Source organism: Leptonychotes weddellii, chromosome 4 (genome assembly GCF_054177405.1).
Source record: "Leptonychotes weddellii isolate Sample4059 chromosome 4, ASM5417740v2, whole genome shotgun sequence".
NCBI lineage: Eukaryota > Metazoa > Chordata > Mammalia > Carnivora > Phocidae > Leptonychotes > Leptonychotes weddellii.
The window spans coordinates 126,825,707-126,838,013 of NC_138372.1; the positions used below are offsets into that span (position 1 = coordinate 126,825,707).

A 12,307-nucleotide genomic window follows, 5' to 3' on the forward strand; every position below is an offset into this window, starting at 1 on the left:
TGGGGAATTATTCCCATGGTACCTGTGTTACCTCTACCTGTGCCCATAGGTATACCTCTCAGACAGTTGACATTTTGGGGCACTGATGGGTAGCTCTCTCTGCTAACTAGCAGGCCCAGAGTTCAGATATTTTATTCAAGACTCTACCACTAAGTGTTCAAAGCATAACATCGTAACCTCGGATTCTCAGAAAGAGAATCTGATTGGCCCAACTGTGCTTTGGGTTGTTTTTCTCGGAGTTATCTGTCCAGTCAGCTGTGGTGAGACCCTAGACTTAAGGATCTTAAGACCTGTGCTACAAACAAGGCAACCATGGGTGTGGTCACGGGAGAGATTTTCTTAGATGGAAGGCAGGGTGAGGTAGGCAATGATTAGCCAACAGGTCCAGTGAGACTATAAGGTCCAGTCATCACCCACAACTACCAGTGAGGCCATACTTTCCGGGCCAATGACTGTCTATAAAGGATCTCGCGTCTCCAACTTATATGAATGCTTAAATTGTCCATTGTTAGTGAGAATGTAGTTCTAAATATTTCCATTTTCCAAAGGCAAATCAGATTGTAGACATGCTGAAGATAGACATCTTGTAAATCTTGCTCTAACAGAATTAGTCTAGCTAAGCAAGAAGTTGTGAAGTAATGGTGAATAAGAATGTGAATAGAAAATTATTATAAGGGGCTAGAAAACGGCGGCAGGCTTGCTTGCACTTACATATGTTGGTTCTTCTCCCTAGAATGTCTTTCCTTCCACCATCTTGACAAAGTCTTAGTCATTCTTCAAGACCTAGATTAACCATCATTTCATCTGGAAAGCCTTTCTGACATGGCCCACTTTCTTCTCTTTCAGGCGAAGATCATCAGTCTCTCCTTTGATCAAGTGCAACATGCACATCGTTTCAATTTTTATTTCAGCAGTTCTCATGCTAACTTACATGTATTGCTTTACAACACTATGTCTGCAATGCTACTTTAAGTCTCTTAAAGGCAGAAACACTGTCTTATTTGACTACTTATTCCTGGGCACCTAGCTCGGTGAGCCTGAAAGAGAGTCAGTATTCAAGAATTGTTGACTGAATGAGGAAGAGTAAAAGAAAATATATTATTGATTTGGCACAAGTGTAGTCTGAAGAATGTTCCAAATAATTGAAATTTATACCTCCAGCAATCAAAACTTAAAATGTTTTATAAAGACAGAAATCTTTATAAATTGTCTTACAGATTTTTCTGCCTCATTAAACAAAATGAAACAACATCATGAATACTTTCTAATTTATTCAAATTCCTCATTATGAATCAATTATATTATTCTCTAATGTAGTCTTAAGAAAGCTTAGTTCGGGGGCGCCTGGGTGGCTCAGTCGTTAAGCGTCTGCCTTCGGCTCAGGTCATGATCCCAGGATCCTAGGATCGAGTCCCACATCGGGTTCCCTGCTCGGCAGGAAGCCTGCTTCTCCCTCTCCCACTCCCCCTGCTTGTGTTCCTGCTCTCGCTATCTCTCTCTCTGTCAAATAAATAAATAAAAATCTTTAAAAAAAAAAAAAGAAAGCTTAGTACGGGCACCACCTCCACCAGAAAGCCTTCTCTAGCCCTATCCCATCAGACTTCACTAGATATCATCTTATATTATTCATAGAACCCCCTTGTATACCGCTTACAATACTTTATGGAAATTACCTATTAATTCATATGATTCCACTACTTCATATGGTCACAAACCTCTATTTTCCCCATTAGACAGTGGGTAGCTCTGGACAGGACACCCCATCTTATTCATCTTTTCATTGCCAGAGCCAAGCAGAGCACACTACGTACCCTACAAATGTTGAACTGAAATGAGCACAGTGGTGTTATAAGAGTTTTCAAAAATGTAAAACTATTAATCTCTACACTAAATTATTCCCACTTTTTTTCTATTTTATAGTAATAGATTTTTTATATTGCTCCTGTGTTTTCCCCAATTATGTCATGTTACTCCAACAGATTAACTATCTCTAAAAGACCCTTACATCACTTTTACCAAGCCAATGATTTCCAAATTTTTTTGATCACATATCTTGATCAGTAGAAAATATTTGAACCCAAATCTATACTAAATGACAGAGAGTAAATTTGTGTATATATTCATACACATTTATTTACAAATTGAATGCATGTATTTTTATATTTTTATTTATATTGATATTTTAACAACCATAAGGGAAAAAAGAGAAAGGTTAGATAATAATAAAGCAAATTTTTTTAAACTAAAGTGATATTTTATTATGTTTATCAATAACATAAAAATTTTTTTGCTCATACTTTGTAAGATCATCTTATTTTAATCTTGCCATAATATTTAGGGATATAATATTTTGAGGGCTTGGATTCTAGATTCTATTGATGCAATGCTTAATTTTAATGGCTATCATAGATGAAAAAAATACTTCAAATGGACAAAGTATATCTTAGTCTTTAGTTATTAAATTATGATACTCATTTTTTATGCCCAGGCATCAATTATATAAAACTTTTTGTTGAAATTCAAACAGGAAATTCAGTTCTCCTTGATCTCACTTTGATGTAGGCATTGTGTTTTTTTTAAAAAAATAAAAGGATTCAACACTCTTCATTTGGAAGATATTTAGATAGGGTAGAAAATTCTATTTCAAAAGTTATATTTGTGACAACATGGATGGATCTAGAGGTGCTAAGCAAAATAAGTCAGACATATAAAGACAAATACCACTGATTTCACTTACATGTGGAATCTAAAAAATGAAACAAACAAAACAAAATAAAACCAAAACTCATAGTTACAGAAAACAGATTGGTAGTTGCCAGAGGGGAGGGTGTTTGAGGGGGGAATTGCTGAAGGTGATTAAGAAATACAAATTTCCAGTTATAAAATAAATAAGTTACAGGAATATAATGTACAGCATGGGGAATATAGTTAATATTGTATTAACTTTGTATGCTGTATGGTAACTGGACTTATTGTGGTGATCCTTTTGTAATGTATACAAATGTCTAAAAATTGTTTTTAAAGATTTTATTTATTTATTTGAGAGAAAGAGCGAGCGCACGCACAAGGAGGGGTGAGGAGCAGAGGGAAAAGCAGACTCCCCACTGAGCAGGGAGCCAATTCCAGATTCCAGGACCCTGGGATCATGACCTGAGCCACCGAAGACAGCTGCTTAACAACTGAGCCACCCAGGCGCCTGGTAATGTATACAAATGTCTAATCACTGTTATGCACCTGAAATTAATATTATATTGTATGTCAATTATACCTAAAAATAAAAAAGGTTGTTTACTTTCTCATTTATTGAAAAAAAAGTTTACTTTAATTATACCTAAAGAATAAGCATGCTTGTTTTTAAATATTTGCTAAGTAGCACTTTATTGATAAATCTTTTGCCATCAGTGAAAAGGTCGGCAAATTTTAAACACCTTTTTGTAAATAAAAAGCTTAATTTGTCTTTAAATTCAACAGCAGTTTTAGTATTTTTCAATGAAATAACCAGTAAAATTCTCTATAATCACAAATATTATCATTGTTATTCCCTATGTCATTAAGTCATGTAAATATTTGACAATATTTTAAAGGCTCATGTTTTTGTGAAATTAAGAACCAATGTTGATGCACTTCTGGCTTCAGTTTCTCTGGTGAAAGAAAAGCTTGCCTATCAATGGTAGGCAGTTAAGAGATTTCACATGTAAAAACATTACCTAGAATATTTTTGAATTTTCAATTGCAGGCAAAGCATCAGCTCCATCATAATACATATTTCCCATAAAACATTTTTAAAAGAAATTCGGTAAGGATTTTCTTATTGTTGAGAATTTACCTTTTTCAGTAAATTCTTCTTTTTCTTTAAAGTTTTTCTTTAAATTTCAGTTAGTTAGCATACAGCATAATATTAGCTTCAGGTGTACAGTAACTTCTTTAAAGACACAAAATTGTGATCAATCATGAATTTTCTTTTTGAAATACAATCTAGCAAATAGAATCTGAGACACAATAAAAATGCCAATATATCCACCCAGTTCTATCACTACATAAATTCTTTTTTTTTTTTTTAAGATTTTATTTTATTTATTTGAGAGAGAGAGAATGAGAGACAGAGAGCATGAGAGGGAGGAGGGTCAGAGGGAGAAGCAGACTCCCTACCGAGCAGGGAGCCCTATGCGGGACTCGATCCTGGGACTCCAGGATCATGACCTGAGCCGAAGGCAGTCGCTTAACCAACTGAGCCACCCAGGCGCCCATCACTACATAAATTCTAATGCTACATAATTTGTCTCACCTGTTTCTCAAAGTCTTCAGCTTCAGCGATGTTTTCTCTGTATCTTCCATCATTGGTGACAAAGGAATGGATGTTAGTTCGTGGCCTATTGCTTCATGAATTATTCCAGTCTTATTCACTCTGGAAGGAAAAACAGTTTTCCAAGTAGTCCTTTTTTTTAGAAATTTTTTCTTTTCCATCAACCTATTTCCATTTTGTTTGCCTTTGTGAAAGAGCAGCTTAAGACCACTTAGTGGTCCTTCCTACCCTTTCAGTGGCCTGAGCAGTGGGAGCTGCTGACCAGTCCTCATTGGTCGCCTGGGCGCTCTAGTCTTCGGTGGGGAACCGCTGAATCAGCACAGAGGGCGGGCGCCTGCACGCCTTCACACCAGTCTGTGACTCCAGGCTGAGTAGCGGTGAACTCAGGAGCTGGAGCAGTCCATTCTCCCTGAAATCCCTCCTGGGTCACAGCAGCAGCCTGCCCTTCTTTTTCAAACCCTTCAGGATCTCTGTAGAAGTAGAGATCAGGCATGACCTCCCATGGGTGTTCATGGGAAATGGTGCCACACATGCACAAAACTTCCCTGGGCTAGCATCCCCCGCATCAGACCCACTGAGTGAGCTCCTTTGTTGTTGCAAGGGATGGCAATGTCCATATAGTGCAGAGGAGAGTCTGTGTTACACAGAGCGATGGTAGGCAGGTTAACGTAAGATGCCTTGGTGAGAGGCTGGTGGGCAGCCCTGGGATCAGTAACCACCAGAAGTCTCAGCTCCCAGAGGCTGCCTGGATCTGGTTAGTGAAGTCTACAGGAATGAAGCAGCCAGCAATAGAAGTGGCTAGCATCAGCACACTTCAGCTCAGCTCACTGGCCAGTATCCCTGGGTGATATGACATTGACAGGAGCCAGGTTTTCAATGGCAACAATGGTACAAGCTGCCAACAGAAGCTTCTCCCAGGTCCTCTGCAGATTTATGATACAGATGCCATCACATTTCCTTGTGTAGGTGTACTGTTCCATTTGGAGGTCAAGGTTGGTGCCAGCTGAGTGGGTTCCTGCTGCCAGGAATTTGAGGACATCCTCCTTCATTTGCAGGACATCAAGGGCTCTGGATATTGTGAGAGATTCCCTTTAATTTGAGACAACACCCTATGGACCCCTCCCTGTGTGGTGTGGAAAGCCCAAGTGGTCTTTTTTAATAAGTAAACTTCTAAATATTTGTTTTTGAGTTTAGTAAAGTTTCACTAATGCCAGGTTGAGTAACTCTTGACTTTGAAAACTTATGAAAAAATTGCAAAAGATTGTCCTTATGTTTTGGATGCTTAGTTTTTTAATGTCTTGCTAATTACGAGCTATCTCAAGGCACGGTGTATGACATGAGGATCTTCATTAACAATAACAGCACCAAAAACCCACATTTCAAATAGTTTCATCATAACTTTGAATCTGAGGGGAGGTGACTTTTTGTAATATCTGAATAAATCTTATTCAATACTGTAATTGCCAAAAAGCATGTTCACAAAGAAAAGTATCACAGCTAAGATTTTCTTTTTAGCCCAATTGTGCTTGTATTATTAATTTTATCTGCTGTTCTTTGGAGGACTGTTTAAGTCATTTGTCCATTTCATGAAGGTTAGTATAGGTAGAACTTAAAACAGCCAGATAACCTGCAACACCTCACGATGAAGAAATGGGAAAAGCTGCCCCTTTGTTCTGGGAAATGCAACTCCCACTCCTTTGCTTCCATGTGATAACCAGGTTAAATCCTAACACAGGACATTCACGGCTACAGACTGTGATGGCCCCTTGGCAATCTTTTTTATTAAATGTTAGTAAGTATTAGTTTCTTTTAAAGTTATTTTTTTTTAAAGATTTTATTTATTTATTTGAGAGAGAGAATGAGATAGAGAGAGAGCATGAGAGGGAGGAGGGTCAGAGGGAGAAGCAGACTCCCTGCCGAGCAGGGAGCCCGATGCGGGACTCGATCCTGGGACTCCAGAATCATGACCTGAGCCGAAGGCAGTCGCTTAACCAACTGAGCCACCCAGGTGCCCCCTAAAGTTATTTTTAAATAAGTAGAAGTTTTAATATTTTCTTCCCAAAGTACAATGGATGGCCTGGTACTCCCCTGAAATACACACACCTCACTTTGGAGTAACTGTTTTAATGTTTGGTTGCGTGAGAAAACATGCTAATGCTTTGGAAGATTTCCATCCGCTGAAGTCCTGAGACTCTTATTATCTTGAGCTCCAGAATGTACCATTTATTGTTTGGTATTATTTTCATTGTAAATATATTTGTCTTGTCTCCTCACCTAAATTATAAGTAACCGGAAGTCATGGTATACTCTTTTCTTTATTCTTCACATTACCCAGCACAGTCCTTTGTCTAGAAGATATACAATATGTATGTTTTCTTGTGCTAAATGTTTAGCTTCTCATATGCTATTATCTTGTTTGCCTGAATTACAATTTCTGTAAGGGCAGGAAACCTTTTATTCTTTTTTGAATTCCCACTTCTGCCACATAACTTACACAAAATTCCAATGAATATTTGTTGACTAAAACCAGATAACCAAATAGATTTGACTAATAACTTCATTTTACGCAGAAATTAAACCAATAAACTACGGGTCAGGGTTCTAATAAAATTCATTTATTCTTTCATTCATTCATTCCATCAAGTAATGTTTATAGTGTATTTTCTATGTACCACACATTAATTATAATGGTGGCATAGCAAAACAGAAAGTAGAGAACACAAACTAAAAATATGATAAAGTAAACATGCTATATAATCATCATATAATAATTCATATTGAATAGAGGCCAAAAGAAGCTGTTACACACGCTCATAAAACTATTCAATCTTATATGTAACATGCAATGTGCTGGTAAATTATTAATTCAATATTGGTCTGTTTTCCTCACTGGAAAATAAGTCCCACTGACAGTCAGACCAGGTCTGACTTGTTACTACTCCACCCTGGGGTGGAGCACAATGTTGGCACATAATCAAGTATTCAGTAAGTGTATCTTGGATGAATACATAGATGAATGTATGGGGAGAAAAACAATACTGACAGCATATATTTTAAAATCCAAAAAATAGGGAGAATTATAAAACAGAAGATTAAGCTTTTATTGAAGACAATTTGAGAAAGACAAATTATTCAAGAAAATTACTCTATGAATAAATTAAAAAAGAGTAATTTAAAAGATAAGTTTCTATTGGATTTTGGCAAAGGCTGACAGGTTCAAGAATTCAGTAACTTGCTTAACAAACATGTACTGAATTCATATGAAATTTCAGGCACTGTACTGGGTGCTGAGATGCAGAAGAGTAAGATAAACTTGTTTTCAGTCCACATGGAATTTACAGATATGCAGAAGGTACTAAAAAGCACAAAGATTATTTTTCCAATATGTAAAAGAAAACAAAAATCTCTATTACCAAAAATAATTGCATATTTGATAACACTAGCAAATACCTAACAAGTCTTTGATTATATTTTGGCATACATATATATATTTCGGTTACATGTGTGTAACTTCAGGTCCCACATTATGTTCTGTGGTTTCCTATATAACTGATGCTTTTCCACACTCTAGATCATTGTTCATGCTTTGCTCCTTGCTGGAATCCTTTCCCACTTAAGGTCTTCTTTTACTTCTCCAAATCTACTTATTCTTTAAACTTTTTGGACAACCACAGCCCCCACCCACCCTCTGATACCCCCTCAACCACCTTTGTGTGTGTGACCCATCATTGTACTTACAATAGCATTTATTTGTCTGTCATGATTTATTTGTCTGTCTCTTTTCTGAACTCTAAGTGCCTCTAGGGCAGAGGCTAATTTTCAGAGTCTGTATTTATAATGCTTAGTACAGAATAGATGATCAATAAATATTTGTTAACTGGAGCTGAAACTCCTACTTTCTATTTAGAAACCTGCATCTATCTAATTTAAGAGTAAGACTTCACCTGACAGCCAAGATTTCTTTAAAAGGCATTCTATAATCTACTAGTCATCAGGAAAAATCATAGCTACAAGCATTCACAAACCTGATTATATTCTCATTTCTTCTCACCAACAACTTAAATCCACATGAGAATTTGAGGCAGAGAATGTAATGTATCTTTACCATCCTGATCACATAAAATCCATTTATCTTCTTAACACTTCAAGTACCAAAAGACTGCGTAATAAGCAAAGTCACATTTCTTTTTTGGCAAGTCTCGTGCCTAAAATGCTGCTAAAGTGCTACAGGGGAACATTCTCTGTACCATTACCACTCCTGGGATAATAAATGAATTTTTCCAGAGACAGAAGAATACAAAAAGAGTTATGAATATATGAAAATATCTACCATCTGTGAATATTATCTCTGACTTGGTACCTCACATACATAGTGATGTCCCCTCATTGATTAATTATTACGTTGGTATCTCTGTATTATCTGTTGCCACAATAATGTTTCATAACAAACCACCCAAACCCAGTGTCTTAAAATAATAAACACTTATTTAGTTCACTACAGGTTGTCGATATTGAATAGCTTTAGCTGGAAGATTCTTCTGATCTCATCTGGATTTCCTCACGTATCTGAGGGCTGGCTGGCAATTGGCTGAACCAGGATGGCCCAAGCTCAGATGTCTGAAACAACTTAGCCCTGTTCCACATGTCTGCCATATCCTTCCTGCACACCAGCTGGACATGTTCTCGTAGCGTGGCAGAGGGGAAGAGTGAGCAGGCCCAATCATGCAAGAAGGCAACAAAAAAGCACATGCACCTTTCTATAAAGCCTCTGTTTGTGTCATGTTGGCTAACATCCTATTGACCAAAACAAGTCACATGCCCAAGCAGAGAGTCAGGGTGATATGGAACTTTAAAGCTATAGGAAAAACATTGTGGATCCAAAGAAGTCATTAAGTGGGGTCATTAATACAACCAATCTATGGGCACCTGGATTCCTGAACCTACCATGATACTAAATTTTAAAAACCTGTGCAAGAAAAATTGCATGACATTTCCATATAATGAATTCTGGATACTTCAGGAAGTAGAGTTCTCTAAGAAATATACTGCAGTGTTTTATTTTTTTAAAAGATTTTATTTATTTATTTATTTGACAGAGAGAGAGGGAGAGCGTGCGTGCACGAGCCCAGGGGTGGGGGGAAGCAGAGGGAGAAGCAGACTCCCCGCTGAGCAGGGAGCCTGATGTGGGGCTCCATCCCAGGACCCTGAGACCATAACCCAAGCTGAAGGCAGCTAATGCTTAACTGACTGAGCCACCCAGGCACCCCAACTACAGTGTTCTAAAGTTTTGAATTTTATTTGGAATTTGGCATTCAGTTTCGCAAAGCTATATATTTTTTAAAATATATTCTCCATGTGACATACTCTCATCAAATATAAGGGTAAAGGAAAACTATGCAATAATAGCAGTTATAAACTACAAGTGATTTTGTGAAATTCAGCAAAGTAAAACTGTTAGGACAGATAATACAGAAGGTCCACTAAAGAAGGAAATAGGATGTAACAGAAAAATATGTAACCTACAAAGATAGCGTGCACATAAGCACATGCACATACACACATGAAATATTACAGCCAAAGCTTCCGAATGAATACTGAAAAAATTTCCTTAAACTAGAAAATTGGACCTAGCAATACTTTAAGAAAATAATAGCATTCGTTAGGTTTTTCTGGCAGCAAAAAAGCCATATGCAGGTAAATTCAGTTGATATATGGGGACATACGCAAAAACAGTCTCTCAGCAGTCATATGGTCAGGCCTCCTGAAAAACTGGAATGCCATTCAAGACACATAGGTGCTCGGTGTCTCTGTAACTACAGTGATCCAGCGAGGGGTCCTGTTCACCCTGTTGTCCCTCAGCAGCAAGTACCTGCTGCTTTCTACTCTAGGTTCTCTCCCATATGGCTAAACTTATCTCTGCTTCTGCAGAGTGACCTCACTGTCACTTCCCTCTACCTGTTGTTGTTGTGTTTTTTTAAAAGATTTTATTTATTTTGAAAGAGAGAGAGAGCACAAGCAGGGGGAGCACCAGAGGGAGAGGGAGAAGCAGGCTCACCAAGCAGGGAGCCTGATGTGGGTCTCAATCCCAGGACCCTGGGATCATGACCTGAGCTGAAGGCAGATGCTTAACAACTGAGCCATGCAGGCGCCCTCCTCTACCTGTTTTTACTTTTACCTCTTGACTTCTGATTACTGTGTCTTTCTATAAAGACTCTCTATTTTCATGCCATCCTGTTACCTGTATCTCTCTCAGAGTGTCTAATTCTGCCAACACTTTTCAGAAGGGTGTTGGCAAAGCCTTTATTCCAGGTCATGTCCTAAGCTACAGGTTAATTTTTAAATGAGTATCTTTGGCTCCAGAACCCATCATTGTTCTGCTCAGCTATTGTCCGGTGTTAGTATTGTTGGGCAAAAATGAATCCCTCAGTTGAGGCTATAAGTATTCCATGCACTCTGCAGCCTCTCAGAAGAGGGTAGCATAAATGCCAAGTGCTTTCAATAGACTGTTTAATATAAAAACGTAACAAACAAGAAAAGATTAATATAGGAATGCAAAGATATATCACTATAGGGAAAACTATTAATACAATGCTAGTGTGTATTTTATTTTCAACAGCAAGCAATGACTGGGTATCTGACAATTTAACTCATTTCTGAAATTATCTACCTGGAGATAGCATCAGATCCCATTAGTTTATGAGGGGAGTCCTATAAGACTTCCCCTTCTTCTCTACGGTGCCAGTCGCAAGTCTGGTTGTCACGTTGTCACCTGTTTTTCTAACCTTCTGGCTAGAGATTGGAGGTTCCCACGATTCCCTCTTTGGGTTGGATTAATATGCTAGACTGGCTCACAGAACTTTGAAAAACACTTTACCAGTTTATTATAAAACAATATAACTCAGGAATTGCCAGATGGAAGAGATGCATAGGGTGAGGTACATGGGAAGGGGTGGGGAGTTTCCATGCCCTCTTCAGGTGTGCCACTCTCCCCAAATCTTCATGTGTTCACCAACCCAGAAGCTCTCCAATCCCTGTTCTTTGGGTTTTTATGGAGGCTTCATCATATAGACATGATTGATTAAATCATTGGTCATTGGCAATTGATTCAACCTTTAGCCCCTCTGTCCTTCTCAGAGCTCAGGAGAATGTTCTGTTGTTGTTGTGGCTGTTGTTGTTGTTGTTTTCAAATTAATCTATACGTTTAGTGCAATCCCAACGGCAAACCTGATGAGTTTTTTTTAAAAATTGGACAAAAGGACGAATATAACTGATAATAACAATCATGTGAGAAAAAAACTAGATATTTTGAAAAGGAAGAGTAATGAAGAACTTTTCCTTTAAAGGTAGCCTATCGCCCGCTCAGCGGGAAGCCTGCTTCTCCCTCTCCCACTCCCCCTGCTTGTGTTCCCTCTCTCTCTCTCTGTCAAATAAATAAATAAATAAATAAATAAATAAATAAATAAATAAATAAAATCTTATAAAGGTAGCCTATACATACCCTTATGGTTATACTCTGTGATCTGTGTTAGCCCTCTGTTAATGATTGCTTAGTTCAATTGGTTCACACTTGTGCTTTACCAGTTGTTAAGCGTTTGGTATATTAACCCTGCTTATAGATATTAAACTATATACTATAGCTATAGTAATTAAAAGTGTGATACTAATGGTTGCAGAAATAGAAAGACAGTTAAAAGGAAGAGAATAGATGGCCCTGAAATACATTATTATTTAATGGAATGAAAAAAAAAACAATTTTAACATCTCGTACTAGAATTTCTCTTGGGAAAGAAATCCCTTTGTTGAGAAAGATATCTTAATATATTGCACAAGGGTAAAAGGTGAGAGCCTAGGCGCATAGGCTGGAAGAAGATAATGCAACAAGAAGACAAACTACTCTGCCCAAAAAATTAAAAATGAAAAATTTATATGAAAAGAGAGTAAACAGAGGAAAAATCCACCCTTGTGGAGAGAAGTGTCCAGTGAGAAATTCCTGGCTGTAGATAG

The 12,307-nt window shown here is 37.7% G+C and overlaps 1 long non-coding RNA gene across 2 annotated transcripts in view; it reads right to left on the reverse strand.

Moving 5' to 3' along the window:
- The window catches only part of LOC145720930 (uncharacterized), a 58,453-nt gene extending 53,273 nt beyond the window's left edge, over positions 1 to 5,180 (reverse strand). The window contains exon 1 of one of the 2 annotated variants that reach the window (XR_014144274.1): positions 4,286 to 5,163. This is a non-coding gene — a long non-coding RNA (uncharacterized LOC145720930). Of the gene's footprint in view, positions 1 to 4,285 lie in introns of both variants that reach the window. The other variant, XR_014144275.1, reaches the window with a different exon arrangement.
- Positions 5,181 to 12,307: the final 7,127 nt, after the last annotated feature.